At 39.2% G+C, this 12,968-nt stretch overlaps 1 long non-coding RNA gene and 1 other non-coding gene across 2 annotated transcripts in view; both read right to left on the bottom strand.

The window, feature by feature from the left end:
* Positions 1 to 1,204: 1,204 nt before the first annotated feature.
* Positions 1,205 to 12,968, bottom strand: part of LOC132659840 (uncharacterized) — a 58,865-nt gene continuing 47,101 nt past the window's right edge. The window contains exons 2-3 of the long non-coding RNA XR_009600742.1: positions 4,675 to 4,749; positions 1,205 to 1,467 (exon numbers count right to left, since the gene is read on the bottom strand). This is a non-coding gene — a long non-coding RNA (uncharacterized LOC132659840). The remainder of the gene's footprint in view (positions 1,468 to 4,674; positions 4,750 to 12,968) is intronic.
* TRNAC-ACA (transfer RNA cysteine (anticodon ACA)) lies at positions 11,401 to 11,472 on the bottom strand. Its single transcript has one exon. It is a non-coding gene; the product is annotated as a tRNA-Cys (tRNA).

Raw genomic sequence — 12,968 nt, 5'->3', positions numbered from 1 at the left:
ATACTGATTTCAGAAATTCAAATGACACTAAAAGCTGTTTGCTCCTTAGTATAAATTAGCTTGATTTGATTTCTTTCCTTTTCAACAGAAATGGGAGCTTCTAGCTATTCTCAGCCCTGGCCTGCACACTTAGAATCATCCACGAATATCTGAATATGATGCAAACGCCTGCCCGCCACCCGCCCCCCCCCCCCGAGATTGTGTGGTTCTGGGTAAACTAGGACCTAGGCAGGAGCACATTTTATAAGCACCCCAGCTGGCCCTGGTATGTGCCAGGCTTGAGAATCACTGGTTCAGACACTCTGCCTCCTGTAAAAAGAAGTAATAACATTTGCTGACCATGTCTGTATTTTCTGTGGTTTCCATCCTGGAAAGATTAAACTTTCTCACAGTAGGCTATATTAAGAGAGAGAGAAACCATCACAAAATCTACTCTGACATAAGAAACAAAAGTTGTGTGGAAAGAAGGTTAAAGGGGGGAAAGTCTGTTTTGGGCGATTTAAAAAGAAAAAAAGGAGACATGATCCCATTTTCTTAAGTAATCCTTTAAATATGATTCACTTTGAACTACATGCTTCTTAACTGCCTGTGAGTCTTTATCAAGTTTACCACAGCTGCCATATGATAAGAGTCAAACCTTAACCGGCAGACTCCAGTCATTCTGAGACCACTAGAATTTTGACTGCAAAATAGGTTCAACGACCGACAAATTTAATTGCTATTTCTCTTCATGACATTTTATCAACAGTACAGATCTGCAATATGTGAGTCAACCTGGATGAAGTACCTATATTTCAGGAATCTAAGTCAGAACATTATTATTACTGTAAGAGGTTAAAAACAGACATCCAACTTCACCTAAGGTTCTTACAGGAAAATTTCACGTATAAAATAACTCCTTCCATTAAAATATGAAACTTAAAAGAATTAACAATTAACACTCTCTGCTACTAACTTTCTGTGCAATCAGATAGGTTGCTTAATATTCTGTGAGCCTCAATTTCTTCATTTTTAAAATGGGACTATTATCTACCCTTGAGATTTTCTTAAAGATTTTGTTACAATGTTTGCGCACTTGAAAACTTCAAAACGCAATACAAAGGTAAGCTGTCAGTAGCCACTTAATCATAAGTTTTATGAGGGCAGAAACAGTTTCTCACAGATTTCTGCATTCTCCAAACTTAGCGCAATACCAAGCATATGGTAGGTACAAAGGAAATGAGCAATATTCATTAAATAAATGAATGTGTGTGTTCTGACTAGCTTCAGTGGTGTCCGACTCTTTGTGGCCCTATGGACTGTAGCTTACCAGGCTCCTCTGTCCATGGGATTCTCTGGGCAGGAACACTGCAATGGGTTGCCATGCTCTCCTCCAGGGGATCTTCCTGAACCAGGGATCAAACTCGCATCTCTACATCTCCGGCAGTGGCAAGTGGGTTCTTTACCACCAGTGCCTGCTGGGAAGCACTGTAAAATATATGATCGTATTGGAACTCACAGAAAACACAGGCTAATGATTATAAGTAAAATGCATTCTTGGGCTTTTCTCCCCCTACCACAAAAGCTACAATTGCCTTTATGAAATCAGTAACCATATATTTAACTTTTTTTTGCCACTTTTTCCTATGAGCTAATGGGAAAACCTGCTGAAGAGAAGCTTTCAGTGAATGTCAGATAAAATTCTCCGAGAATCAAGTAAGAGTATGTGGAGACCAGACACAATCTGCATTCATCCACCTATTCTTGGACTGTAAGCTCACATTCCACTCCTATCTCTAACACAGAAATGAAGTAGAAAGCAACATGAAAAAGGGTATACTCTTCAACTTGGCCTCATAAGTGATGTTAAATGCCAGCGTTCTTGGTGCTGAAAACAATCTTTGTCTAATGAGCCAGAGAACAAACCAGTTGAGGCATTTTTCAGGTTTTTTTGGAATGAAGTTACTCATCACATGCTTGTATTCATTTGACTTAGGCAAGAAGAAGGCCCTTGACTATTATACCACAACCACGTGCCTCTGAACCATAGTTGAGCTAGCGAGGTCTGGGTTTCTCTTTAGAGAGAATTGTGACTGGTTGATGTCAGTGATAACACCAACTCATCTTATCTCATCTTTTACTTTCAGAGACCAGGAATAAGTTTCCAAGACTCCTTGTATAGTAAGCATGCATCTTTTTTGGTTTTATTCAGAATGTTTCTGGAAGGTTACTACTATGCTTCCTCCTTCCCATTCCCCTTCTAGTGAATCTGGGATTCTTGGATAGAAAAAAAGCTATCAAAATGTGGTTGGATGAATTTTCTAGGTGCTATCCATCCAAACAGGACTGTACTTTGGAGTAATTTATTAAAATATCATTGGTACTAACACATATGCCATACAGAACTTTATTAAGCAACTCACACACCTTTCTAAAATGACTTTACAATTATGCCATTTATCGATAAGCTTTTAATAAGTTATGCCTTTATGAAGCAATTAGCACAACTGGAAACTGGTTTATGCTCCTGCTATATTTGCACACTGATGATAGTGTAGAGCAGAAAACAGCCCAGCAAAGAGCAGGTGTTCAACTTTCAGCAGGTAGGAAGCCTTAGTGAACAGTTAGATTATTGGCTCTGAGCTCAGATCAGTTGGATAAACACGGATCTGCCCAAGTAAGGAAGGACTGCTCTGTGTTCTTTCTCTGATCTTCCATTAATCAGTACCACATTCTAGAAGTGGGGCTTCCAAAGACAGACACAGTCCCACTCTTCTCCTCAGGGTCATCCCATATCTAGACTGTTGTTGAAGCAGGGGAGCCACAATTCAGAAGAGGATATTTTAAGAGGACATCCTGATGCAGACTATCCACTACGTATCTTATATTCAACCTACTCTATTTTTTTTTTAAACTGAAAGAACCCTGCTTTTATCTAGGGTAGCAACAAAACGTTGCTTAAAAACTACATTTCCTTGCCTCTCTTGCATTAGAAATTGAGCATGTGATACAATTTGGCCAGTAAGAAATAGAAGTTGCTGTTAATGTGTCCTAAAAAGCTCCTTAAAAGGGGAAGCAGACTCAGGAGGCTTGCACTCTATTGCTTTGGGCTCTTCCCATTTTTTCCTGCCTGCAATGGGAACTGGGGGCTGTAGCCACAGTGGGCACCCCCAGAGCCTGAGAACGAGAATCACACCTTCAGGCAGAGGAGAGACCTAGAAGGTCCTGGGTCCCTGATGAATTCGCTGAGTCACCACCGAGCTATCTACTGCAGGGTCTCTCCTGTGGGAGAGAAAAATAAACTCCCTTCTGTTTTAAGCCTCTAATTTGGTGGTTTCTCTTGGTTCACAGCAAAATATAATTTCTGACTGAAATAAGTCCAGTCCCAAAGTTATCAATCATAATATAAGAGGACTTGAAATCATGTCATTTGAGAAAGGTTGAAGGAACTGGGGATTTACATCTGGAAAAGAAGGAAGTGGAAAATATAGAAAATAAGTATATTCAAAGTCGTGAGTCACTGATGTATGAAGAGCCACAGAAGCCAAATTAGAAAGGATGAGTGAGAACAAGAGGAGCAGACTTCAACCCAAACTAAAAGATTTTTCATATAATAAGATCTAGCTGCTCATGGATGGGGTTCCATTAGTGGAAGGGTTTAAGTATTAGGATGAATGTCTATTCCATGGGACTACAGTAAGGACAAGAAAACACTAAATGGGGTAGTTGGGAAGGATGATATTTACTTCCATTTCCACACCCAATCCAGAGAGTCTATAAATCTATGAGTTCCTAATACCTAATCATCAATTCTCTCTAATATAACCAATATTTTCTGAATGCCTGTGAAGTGGATTTTATTGCTTTCCTCTGTTTACTGTGTTTAATTCACCTAACTTATGCCATCTGTAGGCCTCTTTCAAGGACAACTGCCTTTTCACTTAATTTTGGAAGTGTCTTTAGCTTGTCAGAATTTGAAAAGAAATTCATTTGCAGCTAGAACAGACTAAGCAGAAGCTACAGACATTTGTTGCATCTAATCGCATGCCAAGCACTGAGCCATGTGCTTTAAATTCATGATCTATAATTTCACAACAATCCTATGAGGAAAACAGTTGCATTGCTTCCATTTTTAAAGGAGAAAAATAAAGCCCAGGGAGTTTTTCAAGATCATATAACTAAGAGTGACGTCAGAATGGAACTTGGCAATCAGACTCTAGAATCCCATACTCCTGACACCTATTCTATATCTGGCTTCAAAAAGACATACACATCTAAGGATCATAGTAAAACCAAAAGTGAATTACAGAGACCATAAAATCAAAGTATGAAGTCAAATACCCTGCAGTTTTTGAATGTCTTTTTGCAAATTTATTTATTTTTAATTGAAGGATAATTGCTTTACAGTACTGTGTTGCTTTCTACCAAACATCAGCATGAATCAGCCACAGGTTTATCCATGACCCCTTCCACTTGAACACACCTCCTTGAATATTTCTTTACCAATACTATCTTCTTTTACATTCAATGTCACTTTATCCTTGTCTCTAAATATCACCTGGTAAAAAACAAATCTGAAATAATGCACATTTAAAAGGCATATGGCAGCTATAAGACAAAGAACAGTACTTAGTCTCTGGATAAATTGGTGAGGGGTTATAAGGTCAGCCTTTTTCCACAAACAGCTACAATTACCTTTGTAAGCCAAAGCAGCTCCAACCGAAATCTTCTTCCATCGATGACTGAGTGGAAACCCACAGATTAAAAGACCTTGAAAGTATAAAAACACAGTAATTTTTCACAACAAATCTGACAACAAAATTTAAAAGTCAATATTTGAAATTAACTCAATATTTGAAAAACAAGACACTTTTTTCAAAGGTCCTAAACTTTTCTCTTATAGCATTGTTAACACAAGAATATGAATGTGTATGACCTGGCACAGTGTTTCATCATGAATCCTTGTCAGGACTTAAAAATCTGTCCCTTAAAAGCTGAAATAACTGCTTAATTGTTTTTTTTTTTAATAGCCACTGACATTACAGCTGAACAAATTAAATATTAATTTATTAACTTTATTCTAACCTCTTTTTTTCTGGTTTCATTTTTAAGTCATTCTGAAGCTTTATCCCATTTTGCCACTTGTTCTGATACACTCTGATTCTGCCTTGCACGCTGATCAGTCAAGATAAACTCAGGATCAGAATTCTGAAACTGCGGACTTCAAGTATGTCCAGACATATGCCATGCGTTTCATCTCACAAAAGCCTGGCACATTCTGACCCCTCTCACCATGGAGACCATCCCATTTAGTGCAGCCTGTATCATCCTGACTACAGACATGGAGACCCCAATGGTCATGAATACGATTTTCCCTCTCTTTACGCTCAATGTGCATCAAGTAGTTAAATAAAATATACTTTGGAACTAGGTCCAAAAGGAATAAGGAGCAAAGAAGAGAGAGGCAGGAAGAAAGAGAGGAAGTAAGATTTGTAGAGATAAATAAATAAAGGTGAAGCCAAGGAAGCTTGGTGTTGGCTCTCATTTTTTGGCAGGTGGATTTACGGTGTTAATGGCAAAGAGCAGAAAGCCAGGAGGAAGTCCTTCTCACTGACCTTGAAAATACATACATCCATTACTGGCTTTGGTAAATATGTCTCCTATAAGCAGTGGCCCTACCCGTCACCACCAAGGGGTCTACTATGACTGAGCCCGTAATTTAGGAACATCCTTCCTCCTGTCCCCCACCTGTGTGACTCACGTGGCAGCTCTGGGGCACCAATCACCTTGCTCAGAACAGACAGGGCAGTGACCATGTTTCTCTGCACATTGTGCCTTGGCCCTTTGCTCCCGTAAGATAACCCTGCAGGTGGTTTTCTTTGCTTAGACTATCAGCATATTTAAAGGAGCTGCATTTTCCTAAACTACCAAGCCTGCAAGGGGCTGTGAAGTTATGACAGTTGCCAAGCAGTTTTTCTGGGGGCAAAATAAGAGGAAGGAGAGAAGTCAGGTCTCCTTCCTGCTGCAGCCCAGGACCCAGCATGGCTGCCATCCCGAGAGGGAAAGAAAAATCGCTGATCAGACTGTGTCTGCTCCGCATTCCAGCTGGACATCGCATCCTTTCCATCCTGAGTGTGCGAGACAGGAACATGCTGACACACGTGGACACACGCTTGTTCCAAGTTTTGCATTCTAAACAATCACTCCTCGGCAATTCAGAACTAACCACTACAACAACACAGGGTCCTCTGAGACCAATCGTGCAGTCAAAGCAAACAAGTAAACAAAACCTTCTGGGCAGCCAGAATACAAGTCACAGTATTCCTCGCCCGAGCTGGACAGTGACTCTCAGGAAAGACTGCCAGAGCTTGGCCTCAAATCCAGCTCATTCTAAATAAGACCTAGTTCTCAGCAGTTTGGCCATGTGGTAGTACAGCCCACAGAGATCAGAAACAGAAATGAGAGCATGTGTACGTACTGACAGTGGTACAGAAACAGCTGGCTTTCAAGGAAAAGGCAGAGCTAAGAGCAGCACACAAGCAAGCCAAAACCAGTAACAACACAAGACAAAAATGCAGGAGAAAATTGTCTGCTTCAGTGACTTCCATAATATACTGCATAGCACAGTAAAATATTTTAATGACAACATCAGGAAACATACAAAGCTTCAATACTTGGTGAAAGCCGAGGCAGTTTAACATTTAAAAAAAAAAAAAGTTATGGCACTTCAATAGGTAAAGTTCCATTTTCTGGAACTCCCAAGTAATTTTACTGAAATGATTATACACCAATATGTATCTTTAAGGTACGTGGTTATTAGCCACCTAATAACTGGTCAGGGCAAAGCCAAGCCACAAAATGGGGATTGGAGGAAAATGTCAAATTCAGATTGCCATGCAGCAAAGCTGTCAATTTGAGAGAGGTGGGTGGAGGCTTAAAAGAGGCAGACGTTCTGAGAAGCTTGCCCCGAAGACAAGTCTTACTCTTCCAGAACATGGTGGTGGTTATTCATGTGCCCTACATGGCCGCAACCAGACAGGTGGAGCAAAGAGGGAGGGTCACCCCTTCTACACAAAGAACTTAGAATAGTAGCGTGGAATTCTAGCTGATCTCCAGGTTAAGAAGGCAGATTTCCAGGATCCACTCTTGGATATGCTAGTTTGGAATGTCTGTCTGGATCCCTGGAGTCTGCATCTTTTAAACCTTGGCCAAGCTTGGTACCACTGACCTGGGATGCTGCTCTGGAGAGGGGCTCTGTATGCTTGAACTTCTCAGTTCTGCACCTCCCACTTGAGGGCTCGCTGATCCAAAAGGCACATGGTGCTGCCTCTGGGACACACTCTGTTCAGCCTGCCTCCCACGTGAACACACAGAGCCCACCTTCTCCGAGGGGAGCCCAGTGAGACTCCGAGCGAGCACCCTCGAGCTAGGTACAACTAGCACCTAGCTAGCTGCAAGAGATTAAGGCAGAATAGAAACATAAAACTAGCCACAACTTGTTTTTCAATTATTATTATAAGGTAATTGATCTCCACCCTCCACCACCAATGAAAAATATCTGAAAAAAAATAAAAAGAGATTGAATATTTTACTGCATCAAAAGCAGTTATAAGAAAAATAGTTTGGGGTTTTTCTTTTAAGTTTCTTCAGGAAACTGACACTGGTGATCAGAATGTTCCAATTTTAACCACTTTCTAGCCTTCCGGCAGTCTGTTTAATAAAAATAAAAGCTCACACTTAGGTACTGCTTAGCCTGTTTATCCCTCAATCATTTATTCAGCTGTTTGTACTTTCTATTTGGCTTCATTCTTAAATAAATCTCTTTTATTTTCTTTTATCAATTTGATTTCTCCACAGAAATATTACAGTCTCCCCAACTGCACAGATTTTTCAAATACAATCACACATAGACCAAGTCTTTAAAATAAAATGAATCACTAGTAATGAATTTGAATATACATACAAAACCCTCCAGAATGGGTAGAACCAAAGCCTGGCTATGCTTCTTTGGCATTTCAACCATACTCATTACCTTTATGGTCTTTTTCCATTACATAGAAAGCAAACATTGATATCTCTGAGCACACAGAAAATTTCTTCTGCACAAACTAAGTAAACTCTACTGTCAATGAGGGCAGCGTGTTTAACCTCTTCCCTTCTATTGCTAAACAGGTATACTATGTAGTGTGAGACTGAAGGGAAGGAAAAGATTAAAGTTTACAGTATTCTATACCTTTCTGAAAGATCCCCATTATGAGTGCTAGAAAAGGCAAGAATAAAGTGCTTGCCTGATTTATCCAGAGATGCTATGAAAGTTTCCACACAATCATTAGATTCTAGCTCCTTGGAGGCTGGGATGGTGGCTTTTCATCTCCGATATGTTTAAAACTGTTAACAGCAGGATTGGTAAATTTGGGACTCTGAAGTTTCCAGCTCTCTTCACCAAATAACACCCTTTACATTGTTATTGCATAGAAATACCCTAAAATTAAGTGAACTAAAATTCTCTAGAATATAGTATGGCTTCTAAACACACTACTATATGAATGCATGTTCGATGAGTAGGATAGATTGGGCTCAGGGGAACAATGAAAAATATTTCTCTGGAGTCAACTGAAACAAATTTTGAGTGGATTATCTGAACAAAAATGGAAATCAGCTATTATCCTTTCTTGATTAGTAGACAGAGTTTACATTTATTCTAAATAATCTACAAAGTTCCTTCTTCTACATATTGCCATCCCCACTTCCTAAAACATATCCTCTGAGGCTATATTTACTACATTCATAGAGGCCTTACCCACACAGTCACTCAGTACATATTTAATCAAGGAATGAATACACACCATTTAAAAAACTCAACTGAACATCTCAAGTATCGAAACAGAAAGATTTTTACAGTTTAAGAATGCTACCTTGTATCGTTGTGGGAGAGAGTATAGGTTTTGCAGTGATTAAAACTGGGCTAGAAGTCTCGTCAGAGGCTAACTAATGTACAAGCCTCAAACATTCAGCTTTCCCATCCATCAAATGAGGTTAATACTATTTGCAGAGTTTCTAGAAAGATTAGAAATAATATCTGGAAATCTCTAAGCACAGTGTCTGCATATATCATTTTAATGATGATGACGATGAGTTTTCTTTAAAAAAATAATGCTAAGAGCACATTATTTCCATCATTTTGCATGTCCCAATTTTTTCTATGCCAGGTAATCCTACTAATATTTTATTTTGCTTGACATAACTTCCCAGAACAGTAGAGCAGCATATTCAGAAGAAATAAGAAAACACACTCCAAAGTAAATATAAATAATTTTTAAATCTTAGAATATTACTGAATTCCAATGTTTGGAACTGTACTGAGAGTTTTTCTTTATCCATCAGGATTCTTGGATTGCAAGAAGAGAAAGTTGAGTCAAAATGAATTTATCAGAAGGATACAGGGTAGTTCACAGAATTGGAGGAAATGCTTTGTAATCTTGCCTTGGAGGAACTGACAGAACTAGGTCGCTCTGGAGACCAGATTAGAGGAACTAGGAGTGTGCTTTAGGGCAGCCAGGTGGAATGTTCCAGCTCTAACCACTTTGTAATGTTCTGCCGCTCTGCTTAATAAGAAAGTTCACACTTGTATACTGCTTACCCTGTGCCAATACTGCTTCTAAGTACATGCATTAAGTCAGTCCTCACTTAATGAGGATTTATGAGACAGGGTAATTCTCAGGAAAAAAGCCAAGTCTTATCAGTGTAGCTTGAGTCATGTTCCTATGCATTGGGTAAGGACATATCTCATCTGATAGTCCCACCAAGGTGAGATGGACTAGCTGAGGCCATGGTAATTTTAGCAAAAGAAGGGTTAAGTGAGGCTGGGCAGATAAAATCCACAAATATCTACTACATTTGATAGAACTCATATGCCTCACTCTGAAAGATTCTATGTCTCTATTTCTAGTTGGCAAAATATTTTCTATTAGTGATATACACTGACGAGCATTTAGAGAGTTCAAAAATAAAATGCCTATCTTCCAGAAATGGAAGTTATACTTTGTCTTCTATTATGCATGTGGATAGAAATACAGAAATACTCAAAATGAATATATGATTGCACACTGATTCCAGTGATTAATAAAATAAATTTAAAAATAGGTATTTAACAACAACAAAAACTGTAAATTCAGTCAAGTTTAGCATTCCTGACTTCACTGGGTCTAGGAACCATAGAAGAGAGAAGGAAATTCTCCCTTCATTACCCCAGGATTAGCGACATAAACATTCTCCCAATCTCTTGTAAGCCCCTGGTAAAACAATCCCTTCACTGAGTTACTCAAACAAATGAGACTCCCACTGCCAGAGAAAAAAAGACATTCTATTATCCTACGAACTTTCATTTTCAAAAATCAGTTCTGATGTTTGACCTGAAAAAGGGGGGGAAAAAGCAGTTGCTGCCAATAAACTATATGTGAGGTTCCTGCAGGAGAATAGGAACAAAGTCAAAAGTTATAAGTGAAAAGAATAAACAGTTGAATTTATTTCAAGAGTAGTCCCCATTTTTTTCTAATCAGAACCTGATTGTCATTACTACCACTTGAAGTATCTTAGAAACATGAAGAAACCTTAAAGTTTTCAACGTATGAAGAATAATACGAAAGCTATACAGTGATAATTCATATCTTTTAAGTTCAAGGTGATATTCATCCTTTGTTTCATCATCACATGTTCTTTAAAAGCCTGTGACATTCAAATCAATCAGTTCAGTTCAGTTCAGTCACTCAGTCGTGTCCAACTCTTTGCGACCCCATGAATCGCAGCATGCCAGGCCTCCTTGTCCATTACCATCTCCCGGATTTCACTCAAACTCATGACGATCAAGTTGGTGATGCCATCCAGCCATCTCATCCTCTGTCGTCCCCTTCTCCTCCTGCCCCCAATCCCTCCCAGCATCAGAGTCTTTTCCAATGAGTCAACTCTTCGCATGAGGTGGCCAAAGTACTGGAGTTTCAGCTTTAGCATCATTCCTTCCAAAGAAATCCCAGGGCTGATCTCCTTCAGAATGGGCTGGTTGGATCTCCTTGCTGTCCAAGGGACTCTCAAGAGTCTTCTCCAACATCACAGTTCAAGAGCATCAATTCTTCGGTGCTCAGCTTTCTTCACAGTCCAACTCTCGCATCCACACATGACTACTGGAAAAACCATAGCCTTGACTAGATGGACCTTTGTTGGCAAAGTAATGTCTCTGCTTTTAAATCTTCTGTCTAGGTTGGTCATAACTTTTCTTCCAAGGAGTAAAGTGAAGTGAAGTGAAGTCACTCAGTCGTGTCCGACTCTTTGCAACTTCATGGACTGTAGCCTACCGGGCTCCTCTGTCCATGGGATATTCCAGGCAATAGTCCTGGAGTAGATTGCCATTTCCTTCTCCAGGGGATCTTCCCAACCCAGGGATCGAACCTGGGTCTCCTGCATTGTAGACAGACGCTTTACCGTCTGAGCCACCAGGGAAGTCCTCCAAGGAGTAAGTGTCTTTTAATTTCATGGCTGCAATCACCATCTGCAGTGATTTTGGAGCCCCAAAAAACAAAGTCTGTTTGTTTCCCCATCTATTTCCCATGAAGTGATAGGATAATGTTAAAAGAACTCAATATGTGAATCAAAGCGTAAGTGCCTCACACCCCCTATTCTTAGATTTCCACCGATGTTCAAAGAGTTATCAAAGATGAGAAAGTCACTTTCAGATTAGAAACCATGGTAATAATCATCCACAAAGCAAAAACTCAGAGGGGCTTCAGCTATATATAAAGTAGATAAGATATAAAGCAAACAAGAACAGTCAAGGAATAACTCAAATTCTCCAGCACCTAGTCACTTATTTGTAAGGACAAGATCTAATAGCTGGGTGTTCTAAGACAGCAGAGAGTAAAAACACATCCCTTCAATTGGTATCTCAAAGATTTGAAGAAGCACCATCTGAAGCCCTCAAATTATTACAGAGGCCGTATCAAGCAGTGAGATTGCAGTTGGGCATAGATGTAGCTTACATAAAGCATGAGGCAAGCTGGCTAACAAACAGGCAGTCAAGAAGCCTGGACCCAGAAATCCGACACCTGCATAGCACCTTCACCAAATATGGAGAGAAAACACTGCCCAATCCACCTTCCTCTACTGGACTACACAGGTGTCCCTCTCCCTTCCTTCTCTCTACAATCTACAGGAGAGGAATCTGCTAATCAACAAAATAACTAATACCAAGCTTAAGAAAGCTGGAATCTAACCTATCAGCATGTGGGGAGACAACAAACATGAATAGCCCACTGCTCACAGAAAAATGAGAAACAGGGAGAAAAAAATACTATGATTGCTTTATAAAGACATTCTATGGCAAAACAAACTGAAGACAGCATTCACAATTTTTTAAAAATCAAACTTACATACCTACTACACAGGGAAATACAAGTAAATGTTAGAAAACATGACCTTCATGTCCCCAGTAAGATTAAGAATACATGAACTATAAAAGGTGAAATGGGGTTAGATTATAAATTTGATGGAAGTTTACTTGGTTAAAGGGGGGAGGTAATATCATAAGGAGACCAAAAGATGTAATATCGTAACTTTAACCTATGTTGATGCTGCAGAAAATAAAATTAGAAATTCTAAGGTAGCTGCACAAAGAGGTACATATGATCATTTTTAACGCAGTATTTTTATTGGCTCCTCCCTTATTACTTTCCTAGCTCTTATTAAATAGTGAACCTATTAACATAGGAAACAGGAAGCAACTTTAATATTCATCAGTGGCGAATAGTTTAAATAAATTTTACTGTATCCGAACTGTGGAAAAGTATGCAACTATCAAAAACGATGAATAGGTTTTAATTTTACAACATTAAAATTTATCTAAAAATTGAAGAAATGTAAAATTGTATATAATATGATGTCATTGAAATATATGTACAGAGAGAATGAAAGCAGAGGAAAGAGAACAATCCAAAATGATA

This window comes from Ovis aries, chromosome 5, assembly GCF_016772045.2.
Source record: "Ovis aries strain OAR_USU_Benz2616 breed Rambouillet chromosome 5, ARS-UI_Ramb_v3.0, whole genome shotgun sequence".
In the NCBI taxonomy this organism is placed as follows: Eukaryota; Metazoa; Chordata; class Mammalia; order Artiodactyla; family Bovidae; genus Ovis; species Ovis aries.
The sequence above is the reverse complement of the archived record's forward strand: the minus strand, read 5'-3'. Positions and strand labels throughout refer to the sequence as shown.